Source organism: Octopus bimaculoides, chromosome 19, assembly GCF_001194135.2.
Source record: "Octopus bimaculoides isolate UCB-OBI-ISO-001 chromosome 19, ASM119413v2, whole genome shotgun sequence".
Lineage (NCBI taxonomy): Eukaryota > Metazoa > Mollusca > Cephalopoda > Octopoda > Octopodidae > Octopus > Octopus bimaculoides.
The window spans coordinates 54,803,401-54,818,059 of NC_068999.1; the positions used below are offsets into that span (position 1 = coordinate 54,803,401).

Below are 14,659 nucleotides of genomic sequence, written 5' to 3' on the forward strand. Positions count from 1 at the left end.
GTGTGTGTGTGTGTGTGTGTGTGTGTGTGTGTGTGTGTGTGTGTGTGTGTGTGTGGTGGGGAGGCTATGGGTGGGTGTTAAGCATGGATGTATGGTTAAGGAGTTCACTTTGCATCCATATGGTTCTGGATTTGATCCCACTCAGCTGCACCTTGGGCGAGTGCCTTCAACAAAGCTTCAGGTTGGCCAATGCAATGTGAACAAAATTTGGGAGCTGAAATCTGTGTGAAAACATGTTGGTTGGCTGGCTGGATAGATGGTGCATATTTAATTTGTTTGTACATCAGTGTATGCCTATATCACTAAAGGGAGATAACTCCCTAAAAAATAGTTTTTGAAAATTGAATAAAACTTTTGCAGATAGTATCCTGGGATGGCTGGAATAAATTTATTTGTGTGTGTGTGCGCGCGCGCGTGTATCACATATCTATACATCTGTCTATAAATACAAAAACAATATATTCACATGCGTTCTAACCTAATTAATTCTTGATGTCAGTGAAATCAATGACTACATGGATGTATGGAGACCAGTATTTAATTCTGCTATCTGTAACATTAAATAGATGAAATGGAAAGTTCTGCCAGGGTAAATATTTCTGATATTCTGCTATCCACTTCACAATTTAAAATCTATTTTCTTTAACTTAATTACTACTGGTCTAAACACTTTGCAACTCTATCATTATTGTGATGTTAACATCTACTTTTCCATGCTTGCATGAAGTAAGCCCCCTAGACCCATAGGACTGGTTACTTATTCCATGGCATGTAAGTCACTGACACAGTTATACATCCTCCCTCAATGGGATGCCACTCCATAGCAGGGTTATTCATTTACAGCTGAGTGGACTGGAGCAATTTGAAATAAAGTGTTTTGCTGAAGAACACTAGGCACTTGCGATCATGAATGCAACACCCTAACCATGGAGCCCCACACATCACCACATGCTTTCATGGGTCAGATGATACTTCACTGAGGCAGGATTTTCTATGGCTGAACACCTTACCTGATGCCAACCCTCATTTGTCACCCCACCACTGCCAATCATCATCATCATCATCAACGTTTAATGTCCGTTTTTCCATGCTGGCATGGATTGGATGGCTTGACAGGAACTGACAAAAGCCTGAGGCTACACCAGGTTCCATTGTCTGTTTCTATGGCTGGGTGCCCTTCCTAATGCCAACCACTTTACAGAGTGTACTGGGTGCTTTTTACGTGGGACCTTCACTTTGAACAAACAGCCCATCATGCTTTTTGTGAAAAATTATAAACAAATGGAAATGCTTTTGTTTACAGTCAGTATTCACATATCAAGAAGATAGGTACAGCAAACAAACAACACTATATGAACAGTGAGGCTTTGTTTACAATCAGTGTCTACAGGTAAAATCTCTGTTCATGATCAAGCAGGTTTGAGTTTAATTATAATTTATTGACGAGGGCCAATAAGACTGAAACATGTCTAGCTGTTAGCTAACCTTCTAACAATGATCAAATTTTCCCCTTAGATATATAAATTAATATTTTTGTGTAATTAATTTCTTGAAATTTTCTTCTCTTTTTCTTCTCTTTTTCTTTGAGAATTACTACCAATTACTAGTAGGTTTTTGTCATTAATTAATTATTTTTTGGTGCACAAGGCTTTAAATACATAACCTGATATTTAATTTACATATTTGACAGTCAAGAAAAATATTGGATAGCTTTCCAAAAAAAAAAAAATCAGAACACCAATGACTACATGTCAACTTAGGTGTTTGGACATGTTAGATAATATAGTCTTAAAAACATCATGTTTGAATAAAAGAATAGGATGGTCATAGCTGGACCATAGAGGCTGTTCATTGAAGTCTGACATATATGTTACAACAGTAACATATATAAACATATGTACAGATCCACTGTCACCTTACTATATTTTTCAATTTGAGATGGTCATGGTTAGGATGGTTTTGACTATAAATTTGCTCAGTCAAGACCAACCTGGCATTAAGCAACATCAATGATACCAACAAGAATATCTGAACTCATGCCCCACTTGATTGCTTTAATTCTCTACTAAACTAGTCACAAAGAATATGTACACTTACTACAATCATTAGACTGTATTCATAGCTAAGCAGCTATATACAGTTAAAAATCACAAACCACTGTGCAGCCACTCAAGCTTCAAGAAGTAGTAGCTAAATCACCCTCAAAACCACAAACTGTCTAAAAAAAAACCTAGCCGATGTAATTCCCTGATACACTGAAAGGCAGTCTGTTAATGTCTGGAAACAGATTTGGTCATAAGCCTTGTTCAACCAGAGTTAACCTGGGATTACATAACAAGAACATAAGAATCAAGATTTTGAAATCAGGAACAGGGAAAGGCAAGGAGGAAAAAAGAAAACTTACTGTATGAATGTGTGTGTGTGTGTGTGTGTGTGTGTGTGTGAAAGCCGCTTTTAAAGACTTATCAAACCTATTCTGGCATAAAAAAGGTTGGTAAGTAAAAGGTGAGTGCTGAAAGCTGGAAGACTAAAACCAAAAAAATGTTTTGTCATTGTGTTTGTGTACCTATTTGAAGAATTGTCATAAAGAAGATAAAAGATGAGTGGTTTATAAAACAAAGTATTCTGTTATTGAATGGCGAAAAATTCTAACATGCTTGCCAAAATGACTTGTAATGGACATATAACAATAAAGATTACTGGTAAAAAAAATATTTGTTGAGGTTCTTGAAATTTGTTTGTGGGAAGAGAAAGCAAAAAATGAATAAAATATAGATTAGAGATCTAATTTAACAAGTTTGTGGCCATTACAACAGTTAGCAATATATGTACAAAAAAGTTGAGTTGAAAGAAAGGATTTTAATACTTCAAAAGGTGTTTTAGTAGCATCAAAAGATCGAGTTTGTAGAGAGAAAAAGAACAAAGACATAAGCGGTAAACAGAGTTGCTTTTTCAGAAATGATGAAGTATGTGAACACAAGAGAAAAATACAAGTACATACAAGCATTGCAAGTTGTTTGATAACAGCTAAACCATTTAGTATGACATAGTGTCTCATGTGCATAACATCTTATGTTGAAAAAACTTTGAGAAACTGAGATTATCTATGCAAATAGCAGACAAAAACTCCCTCTCAAAGGGTTTTAAATCTATGACCAAAGAAGATAACTACAGGTGATTGAAGTTTTTGGAATATAAAGTGCTATAGATGGGAGTAAAACTTATCTTTAAAGCTAACCAGTGAAAAATAACAGACACGTTTCAGTCTTATTTGGCAAGACTGAGAGTGATATATAATATTCATTAGTTTACTTAACATTCATTATTTCCCCCCATATAATCATGGATTTGGTCAGAGAGAGATATTTAGTGACACCAGCATACATATATAAATTAAATACACACCCTCTATCTATCTAGCTAGCTATCTATCCATCCAACCAACCAACATGCTTTCACACAGATTTCAGCTACCAGATTTTGCCCCAACTGCATTGGCCAACCTAACACTTTGTTAGAAGGCACTTGCCTAAGGTGCAGCATAATGGGATCAAATCCAGAACTACATAGCTGCAAAGCGAACTCCTTAACCATCATCCATGCTTATTTAAGACTGGCTGTTATAACCAGATACCTGCTTTTCAAGTAGGGCGATTCCTTTATCCCACAAGTCTTCCCAAAGCACAGAGCAAACTGTCACAAGGATAAGAAGCAAGGCCAGCATAAGCACCACTTATCTCAAACGATACAAGCAGCATGGGATATAAACATCTGTGCATATTCAGACATACATATGGAGTGGGGTGCAAAAGGCCAGGCAGACCAACAAGAGACTGAGAAATAGAGGAAATACTGTGATGCTGGTTAGGAATATCAAAAGCTGCCAACCTCATAAAAGGGATATTTGAAATACAGTTCCATTCAAGTTATTTTGGTAAATTCATTGCAAAATGAAGAGGAATTCAACAACTGATCACAAACTGGGTCTCTTCTTCTTTGATTATCACTCATCCCATTTGTGTTAAGAGTTTCAATCAACTTAACTAATCAATGAACGAGTACTTCTAAGACACTCCTACTTAGAAATTTTAATGACATTTTCTTGAAGAATGCAAAATATATTGGGAAATGTAACATTTGATGAATTCAGACAAGACAACAGTCTTCTTGGTTTGTTTAATTTCAGTTAAAAACCAACATTTACAGACTGGTTTTAGGCAATGACCCTTCTATTTCATATACTTAGTGACATCCTACCTTATATTTCCTATGTAACATTCATTATCCTATGTATAGGCAGTGACACTCTATTCTACATATTTTCTATGGCATCTACACTATCTGCACCCCCCACTGGCACTCTACCTTATGCATCACCTGTGGCACCTACTCTACGTATCATCTGTGGTATGCATCACCTGTGACACCCTAGGAATCATCTGTAACACTGACCCTATGCATCACTTGTGACACCTAACCTAGGTATCATCTGTGGCACCGATCCACTGTACCTCCAGTGGATTTCTGACCAATTGAAAATTACTTCTTTGAGTCAATAGAAGAGCTCCTACATGTCAATCGACCTGCTAGAAATAGCAGCCAAATCTCCCTCATATTACACCCAACCAACTTAAAATAAAAATGATACATTGAATACTACTGCAGCCTGAGACACACAATTTTAACAAAAAACAAAACAAAAAAAGAAAAGAAAAGAAAAGCAGATATGATCATGACTGGAATATGGCTGTTCAAAAGGTCTCCTCAATCAGAACTGCCCTGGGACTAAACAACATAAACAACAAAGCAAGCAATCAGTTATTGAGATGAGAACAACAGATTGCATGACATGTCTTGGAAATAACATTTAAAACAGTCAAACTTCCTGTGTAATTTATCCAGAATTCAATTACAATCGTTTTCACTTTAATTAAGAAAACTGATGAAGCTCACAGACTGTGACAAGTGATACTGGCTGACATTCCAAACACTGATAGCTATTGATACCTGCTCAATGTATAACTATGGAAACTAAAACAACAACACCCCCTCCTTTATGTAATTTAATAGGTTCCCACCTCCTTACCCACATACAACTTCGTTCATTGTTTTATTTCTCCCAACTGAATTATGTCCATCCATACTAGGGTTTTTGTTGTTCTTTAGCCAGCAGCATAGCTCAGTTGGGCATGGAGCTGGCTACCTTGCGTGACTCTTTTATGGAGGTGACACCATTGGGCTTGCTACGTATGCCTATATAGGCATGTTGGGGCCTGGAGGTGAGGGAAAACTCAAGGGCAGCCCTCAGAGGCACACCCTCTAGCTACACCACTATCTTTAACCCAGGGCTGCCTCATCTGATCCACCAAGCTCATCTGATCAAAGACATGACCATCTTGTCACTTTTTTAATGACAGTGTTTATCCCAGACAACATTATTTAATGTATCTTTCCTTGATTGTTATTTCCACGAAGACGAGCAACAGTGAAGAGGCTGTCACATTGGCTCAATATTCAGGTTTTTATGCAACAGTTTATGTCGATAACAACAATATGGTTAAGTAAGGCTTAGCAGACCTGATTGAAGCAGGGCTTCAGACAAAATGTTTTTTTGATAGTTGTTTTGACACATTACATTCTGCGTTCAAATCTCACCAAAACCAACTTAGTTTTCCATCCTTCCAGAGTCAATGAAATAAAGCACCAGATATAATCAACTAATGTTCTTCCCTGAAAATTGTTGGCTTTGTGCCTAAATTATTATTATTAGCAGCAGAATGATAGAAACAGCTGTGATGGACAAAATGCAAGGAATTGTTATTATTATTATTTCCCCGATTCAAAACTGATATCAAAAATAAAGAAAGAGGCAGAGCTGAATAAATGTTTTATCAACCAACCAAACTCTATCACAGTTCTTCTAACCTATATAGAGAACACTCCCTAAAGTGATTTCCTGATTATGGAATGGTTGAAGAGCTTGTCTTATCTTATGCCTGGTGTTTGTCATCTTTCTTTCAGCAAGAAAGTAGGAATTAAATAAATAACACACCAGGAGGAGGCCCTGAGAAGACCAGTTCCAATGAAAATAAATAACATTTTGGTGAGACATTCTCTTTCTGGCATGCTGAAGCTGGGGTTGGAAGAAAGGAGGCAGTTCTATAATTGTTTATTAATTTTAACCATAAAAACTAACAGTAAAAATACTTACTATATATATATACAGGGACTGAAATGTAACATGAAGCTCAGAGCAAGAATTAAATAAATATATAAAAAGTATAATAATTTGTTCTCATTTTTGGTATAAGGCCAGTAACTTTGAAGGGAAGGGCAATTTGATTACATTGATCCCCCCCCCCCCAATACTTGACAGGTACTTTATTATAACAACCCTGCAAAGATGAAAGACAAAGTAGATTTTGGTGGAATTTAAACTCAGGAACAAAAAGAGCTGAACGAAATACTGCTAAGCATTTTGTCCAACACACTAAGGATGCTACCAGATTGTTGCCTTAAATATAATAATAATAATAATAATCCTTTCTACTATAGGCACAAGGTCTGAAATTGGGGGAGGGGGCTAGTCGATTACATCAACCTCAGTAATTCACTGGTACTTAATTTATTGACCCCGAAAAGATGAAAGGCAAAGTCAACCCCAGAGGAATTTGAACTCAGAACATAAGGACAGATGAAATACCACTGAGCATTTCGACCAGCATGTTAACGATTCTGCCAGCTTACCACCTTAATAATAATAATGATGATGATGATGATGATAATAATAACAATGGCTTGAAATTTTGCCACCAGGGCAGCAATTTTGAGGGAGGGGATGAGTCGATTACATCGATCCCGGTGTTCAACTGGTACTTACTTTATCAATCCTAGAAGGATGAAAGGCAAAGTTAACCTTGGCAGAATTTCAACTGAAGCCATAGTGATGGGCGAAATGCCACAAAGCGCTTTGCCTGGTGTGGTAACAAGTCTGCCAGCTCACTGCCTTAATAATAATAATGATGATGATGATGATGATTTTTTTTTATTTGCCATCAGGGTAACAGATAAGGAGGATGATACAAAGACAGGCATAAAGTGAGAAAATTTATGCGGAATCAAGTGAGTTTAAAAGAATGATGATGGTGGTAATAATAATAATAATAATATTTTTCTTATCTTTTTAAGGGCAGAAAGTAGGATGATGAGTTGTTGAGAAAAAAATAATTCCCTAAAGCCTTCAAGGTGCTGCCCCTGCATGGCCACAATCAAATGACTGAAATAAGTGAAAGATAAAAGATGCTATCAATGAGAGAAAGATGTCAGATAATGCTACAGAAAGTAGAAACAACTGTTGGTTGTAAAGACGACAAAGGACTTAGTGATTCTTAAGCAACAGGCCTGTCACCCAGTTGTTTCCCAACTGGTTTTATTTCCACAGTAATTCAAGGTGATTTTACACAGTTTTATTAAAATATAGCTCATTTATGAAATATGTAAGAATAATCTAATTTAGTCATGACATATTTTTATCATTATAGCAATATCAGATGAATTGGAGCAGTAAATAGTTTTAATTAAATAGAAAAGACAGAAAAGAACATGGAGCAAGAAGAAAGAGAAAAACAAGATATTATTTAGTTGAAATGCAATTTAGATTAGTATGGTGTCATTCAAAAGTTATTTCCCTACTGTAGAGGAATGGAGGGAGGGAGGGAGGGATAGAAAGAGAGTGAGAGAGAGGAGTGTGTGTGTGTGTGTGTGTGTTAAAGAATCACTGCTGTTATCTAAGAAAGAACTTACTGTTGATTGATAGTTAACTGATATAAGTAAATCTAAACCCTTAGCACCTAGCACCATCATTAAGTAACAACAATCTTAAGCCATATTATCAATCACCGTCACCACCTCCACCATCATTGAGGTCATTAAACTGTTTCATAACAGATTCAGATAACAATCTTAATCCATTCTTATGCAAGCATAATTGCCTCCCATAAGCTTAGATAGCAACTACACCAAACAATTATTACATAGAAAGCACTCATAAACACCACCACATGTACAACTAAATCTGTTAATCTCACTTAATTAGTGTGACCTAATCTACTTTAAACAATCAAGGCTTCTGGTTCATAAACAGCTAAAATAAACACAACTAAACTTCAACATGCTGCTTATAAACAGAAGTGCTGCCAGAACTGTATGGAAATATTTTCAAAACCATTTCTTTAAAATACAATCCTTGTATTCTATTCTTTTTTTTTCTTTTATCTGTCAAATAGGTGCAGGTATGACTGTGATAAGAAGCTTGCTTCCCAATGACGATGGTTCCGGGTTCAGTCCCACTGCATGGAATCTTGAGCAAGTGTCTTATACAATAGCCTTGGACCAACCAAAGCCTTGTGAGTGGATTTGGGAGATGGAAACTGAAAGAAGCCCACCATATATGTGTGAGTGTGTTTGTCTATAAAAATTATGTGCAATAAATTGGTTATACTTCTACAATAAATAAAATATTAAAACAACTTTTTTAATACAATTCCTAAAATTATTTAGTTATAAAAATTTAAAACAAAAACAACATATGAACAATTATTTTAATACTTTAGCTATCTTGCCTCTAGATGTCACTTAAAAATATCTTCATTGTATATGAGGTTACTTTACAATGTCACACTAGCCATCACACCTGTACATCATGTAACTTTAGCCATCCTGCAACTGCACCATGTGACTTCAGCTATCTTAACCACTACACAATGTGATTTTTAGCTATTTTATTTGTACACAATATCATCTCAGCCATACTATACATGTATACAGTCTCCTTGGCCATTCTCTGTCTGTAAACTCAGCCATTCTATGTCTGTAAGCTGTCACTTTAACTATCTTGTCTCAACATTAGCCATGTATCTCTACATTACATTTTAGCTATTTTATTTCCACACAATATCACCTTAGCCATACTCTATCTCTATGCTGTCAACTTAGCTATCCTGTTTCAACATTGGCCATGTGTATCTACATTACATCTCAATAATCTTCCTCGCCATAATGCCACCTTAGCCAGTCCTCCTCTACATGACATCATGTTGGCCAACCATAGCTATTCTATCTCAGACCGTGACCTATGCTCAACTAACATGTAGCCTTTAAAAAACAAAGTGAGAAGAAAGAACAGCACAACTCGTCCCACCTCCACTATATCCTCAAACCGATCATGTTTATTATTACCACTACCACCCACACATCACATAGAAAACACCCCAGCTGTCAAACTTGCTCAACAGCTTATCAAAAACTTATTTATCCAACACCTTTATTTCCCCTGCCACCACAAACATAACCTGAAAGTTATGTTATTTTAATTTTGATAATAAACGTTAATAATAAACCTCATTTAATAGTCCTTAATTCTCTCTTTCTCTAGTCATGAAATAAAAACCATCAAATTTTCCTACTTCCTTTTGCTATATTCTCAACCAGTAAGTTCACATCCTACATTCTTTCTCTCTTCATGTGCCAAGTATAAGCAATCACAGACATTCATGCCTTCTTGTCCCCACCACACACAAGTTTGTGGGCTGGCTGATCTTTAGTAAACCAGCTACTAAGTCCATCTTCTATCCTCTCTCACTGTTTTTACCGGAACAACTTCTTCCTTTCAGCCTCCACTCCCTGCTTCCATCTTCTCTTCTCATACAATGTCCTTCTTGTCCTTAAGCTTCTTGTCTCTTTTATGTTGTTGGGAGGCCTTGTGTTGGTCTTTGCTTGTCTTAAAGACTTCAATGTTTGTCACTCTACCTGCAAAGGACATCATTAGCATGCTGTTGTGATGTGGTTCCTTAGAAGAAAATCTACTTTACAAACCCCTTTGTTGGACATCAACTCCTGAAGATTAGGTTTCAAAATCTAACAATAAACAGAAAAATGTGTATGCATGCACATGTATGCATACACATACACACACACTGAAGGAACCTCTCTACATGACTGCACTTGACCTACTAAAAGTAGCAAACAATTTTCCTTTAAATTAAGTCTTATAGGTGGGTTAGTAACAAAACACACACCACACACTGCAATGACATAAATATGACAGCTTGTGTTCCAACTTATACCATTTCTTTTGATAACTCTTGCAAATCTCTAGATACTGGCAGTTGATTTTACTATCAAATAATGTTCACATGTTATTGCCAGGAATGTTACACAAGAAAATGCACAGACCCAATCCTTGATACCTATTTACAACTTCTGACCCATGATAACTGGGAATAAATGAATATAAAATTAAAAACAAAAAACAATATATAAATAAATTGAATAAATTCAATGAGCTTTGAATAATATGGGCTTGTGGACTGAGACTGTTGACTTAAAGTTTACCAGAGATAGCTTTGTGCATTCTGGTAACATCTGACTGATATGGGCTTGTTACCTTAAAGTTTTCTAAAGTATCTGACCAAGACACCTTATCCCTATAGCTTTGTAATATTTTGAACTCCCTCTTCTTCACTTTAATTCATGACTCAGTGAAAGAAAAACGATAAGATCCCTAATAATTTAGTTATTGATTAGAATTTAAAATCTCTATTTATGTTCTCATGGAAAACATTTTACAAATAGAATCAATACATGATGTTGAGTGAGAGAAAGAGAAAGAAAAGAGAGTGTAAAACTTACAAGTCCTTAGTAACAGAAAATGTGTTGCTAAGGACCAGTGCTTGTCAGGTCATGATTGTGTAGTAGTATGGAGTGGTGTGGTTTACTTGAAAATAAACAGATTAACTCTAAGAAATCTCCACACCTACCACCATAATCCTCTCCTCCTTAGCTGTGGTGTCAATCAAAGAGTGGAACCTCACAATAGGTGAAAGCTGCTTGCTTTACTAAATAGCAAACTTGTAAGGCATTAATGTGGCTACTTCCAGTTTGTTGGTGTGAAACGGTAGAAGGTTCAATGTCATTAAGAAAGCTGGTCTACCATGAGTAACATAGTCAGGAAAGAGGATGACCTGGTACCTTATTGCTAACAGCTAGGTGGGCTGAACAATGCTTATACATTCAATGTAAAATAACAACTAGATTATTTTAGATTGATTTATGACATCTTGTTCAGTAATTTTGTCAAAACCCTGCCTGAGTCAGTCCACTTGAGCTTTTCATTTCCTCCTCTCTTGCTAAATAAACAAAAACACAATGAGTCATTGCTGTAATTGTATCAAACCAACCCCACAATGAACATACAGATACTGGAATGCTAGTTCAGGTCACAGTTCATGTTTGATCTTGTGTTCCAACCATATATACCTATCTCTGTTACAGAGGTTTTAAAGACAGTTCAGTGTTTGCTGGGAAGTTTTTTTTTTTTCTCTTTTATCTTTTACTTGTTTCAGTCATTAGATTGTGGCCAAGCTGGAGCACTGCTTAGAAGAATTTTTAGTCAAATGAATCAACCCCAGTACTTATTTTTTAAAGTTTTATATTTATTCTTTTGTTCTCTTTTGCTGAACCACTTAGTTACAAGGATGCAAACACACTAACATCGGTTATCAAGTAGTGGTGGCGGACAAACACACATGACAGGCTTCATACAGTTTCCATCTACGAAATCCACTTACAAGGCTTTGGTCAACGTAAGGCTATAGTAGAAGACACTTGCCCAAGGTGCCATGCAGAGGGACTGATCCCGGAACCATGTGGTTGGGAAGCAAGCTTCTTCCCATACAGCCACGCCTGGATACAATAGTGAGTAGGTGAAACCAATTATACAGAAACTCTTGACAACTCGTGTAAAAACAATATAAGGTGCAAAGATTAGGAAGAGATCCATTACAGTGACTGAATGTTCCTCTCAAAAACAAGGCCATACTCCCAGTTAAAATTATTAATTGCTTCACCTTCTATCAAAAAGGTTGTGCAATCAAATTTTGTTAATGTTGGTCAGTAAAAGAACCAATAATCGTAGAAGAACGTGCCTTGCTTAGTAGAAGTGGATACAGAGAGCAAGATTTAAACTCATGAATATGAATTTCATGACAGCACCATAATCATGTATCTACCATATTTTTGGTAACTTGTAGATTAAAATCAAACACTACAACAACAATGAAAAAATAAAAAGGTACTGCTTCATCAAAACCATAATGATATAGTTTAACCTTCCTGAAGCCTCTAAACAGTCAATATGCAAGAAATAGCATATCGTCCTCAAATTACACTCTTAAAAAAAAGATACATTGAACAATGTAGTCATTGGTATAGGAAAAAATGAAGCGGGGGGGGGGGATCATGGCTGGAAATCTTTTATCATAGGTCTACTGGATTAGAGCTGATCTGAGGTAAAATGATATCAAAGTATTTGAAGAACTTACTGAACGAGTCTACAGATTATCTCCCAACCATTATTTAGGAAGGGGAATAACTCTTACAAAACTATTCAAACAACTTAAAATTTGCGATTCTTATGCAAACCACATTGGGTTGGTAATACGTGTAAATAAATATAGACTAATTATTGTGCGAGATCCATATAATTTTCCGTCTTTAAGAGTCACCAGAGCAAATTTTGTCTTTTATCACTTCAGTGAAACAAAGTAGTAGTAATATACTACAATCATTCTAAGCAACACTGAAACTGGCACAAAGCCACAAATGTTTTTGCAGGATAGGGGATATAGATCAGTGGTTCTCAACCGAGGTTCATATGACCCCTAGGGTTCCATATATAAATTTGGAAGAGTAAACGCAAGCAAAATAGTAAACTGAAGATCCACAGTTGTGTTTTAAGGGTCCATGAAAAATTTTGATTTAGAATTTCTTGCAAGAAATAAGTTTCTTTCTCTAATGTTATATACATAGTTTAATGTTTCTGGCCACTGAAACGTGTTCTCCCCAAGAATGCTTGTGCAAACGTACACAAGTTAATGCATGGAAAACAAAATAGGAATTTTGAAATAAGTATCTATAAAACCAGTTTTTAAGCACCGAAAGGCTTTGGGGGTCCACCAGAATGAAATAGTAATGAAAGGGGTCCGTAGATAAAAATTGGCTGAGAACTACTGGTCTAGATGATTAGATGAACCCTACCACTTGACTTCAACCCCAAAGAATACTGAAAAACAAAGTGAACGACAACTGGATTTGAACTCAGAATGTAACAGGCCATAGCTGAAAAGCACGAAGTATTTTATTCTATGCTCTACCGATTCTGCCAATCCAGTAATATACAAAGATTTACCAATGTGAAAAACAAGGCAGAGAGCTGGCAGGATGTTTAGAGTACAAGAGAGTTCAAATCTTGCCATGGTCAACTTTGTCTTTCATCCTAACTGGATCATAATAAAGTACCAGTCAAGTACTGGAGTCAATAGTACTAAACTACCACCCCCCACCCCACTCACATTGTGCCTAAATCAAAAGCCATTATTACCATCATCATTATCATTATTGTGGCGACGTTCTGAGTTCAAATTCTGCTGAAGTCAACTTTGCCTTTCATTCTTTCAGGGTCGATAAATTAAGTACCAGTTGTGTGCTGGGTCGATCTAATCGACTAGGCCCCGTCCCCCAAAATTTCGGGCCTTGTGTCTAGAGTAGAAAAGAATATTATTGTGGCGAGCCGGCACATCATCATCATCATAGTGGCAAGCTGGTAGAATTGTTAGCATGCTGGGAAAAATGATGCTAGGCATTTTGTCCATTTTTATGTTCTGTGTTCAAATTCTGCTAAGATCAACTTAACCTTTCATCCTTTTGGGGTTGATAAAATAAGCACCAGTTGAGCACTGGGGTCAACATAATAGACTTACGCCGAAATTACTGTGCCAAAATTTGGAACCAACATTATTATTATTGAAGAATTTTGTAGGTCTGAGATACATCAATTCAACAAACCAAATCAATCATCCAGCTTGGATTTCCATTTGGAATCAAATTTCACTTGTGTTGACAAATTTTAATTTCCCTTTAGAAAAAACATAAAAATCATAATTCCTATTCTTATAATCAACACCACCATCACTCCACCTTTTCCCTAAATATTTATGATCTTATCAAAACATTAAAGCAATATAACTACTTGAACACAGAAAAAGAAAAAAAAAAAACTTGACCAATGTAGGTGCTGGCATGGGTGTATGGTTAAGAAGCTTGCTTTGCAGCCAGGTGGTTTGGGGTTCAATCTTACTGCATGGCATCCTAGGCAAGTGTCTTCTACTTATAACCCCAGACCATCCAATGCTTTCTGAGATAATCTGATAGACAGAATCTGTATGGAAGCCCATTGCGCATAAATATGTGTTTGTGTGTGTGTGTGTCTTTATGTTTGCCTCCAACTACCACTTGACAATTAGTTTGTGTTGGTTTGTTTATGTCGTCATAATGGTTCAGCACAAGAAGCCAATTGAAAAAGAACCAAGGGCTGATTTATTTGACTAAACCCTTCAAGACCGTGCCCCAGCACGGCTGCAGTCCAATGACTGAAACAAGAAAAAAGATAAAGGAAAAGTATGATTTCTCTGACCCCTTATCCACCTTGTGTCTTCAACTATAGCCTCGGGCCGACCAAAGTCTTGCAAGTGGATTTGGTAGACGGAAACGGAAAGAAGCCCGTCGTATATATATATATATATATATATATATATATATATAT

The 14,659-nt window shown here is 36.3% G+C and overlaps 1 protein-coding gene and 1 long non-coding RNA gene across 5 annotated transcripts in view; one reads left to right on the plus strand and one right to left on the minus strand.

The window, feature by feature from the left end:
* Nucleotides 1-14,659, minus strand: part of LOC106875408 (serine/threonine-protein kinase PAK 1) — a 189,948-nt gene that overhangs the window by 122,261 nt on the left and 53,028 nt on the right. The gene's annotated exons all lie outside the window — the stretch shown is intronic.
* Nucleotides 1-14,659, plus strand: part of LOC106875410 (uncharacterized) — a 112,913-nt gene that overhangs the window by 62,642 nt on the left and 35,612 nt on the right. Inside the window, exons 2-3 of one of the 2 annotated variants that reach the window (XR_008266170.1) lie at nt 7,189-7,450; nt 8,286-8,453. This is a non-coding gene — a long non-coding RNA (uncharacterized LOC106875410). Of the gene's footprint in view, nt 1-7,188; nt 7,451-8,285; nt 8,533-14,659 lie in introns of those variants that run through there. The other variant, XR_001410117.2, reaches the window with a different exon arrangement.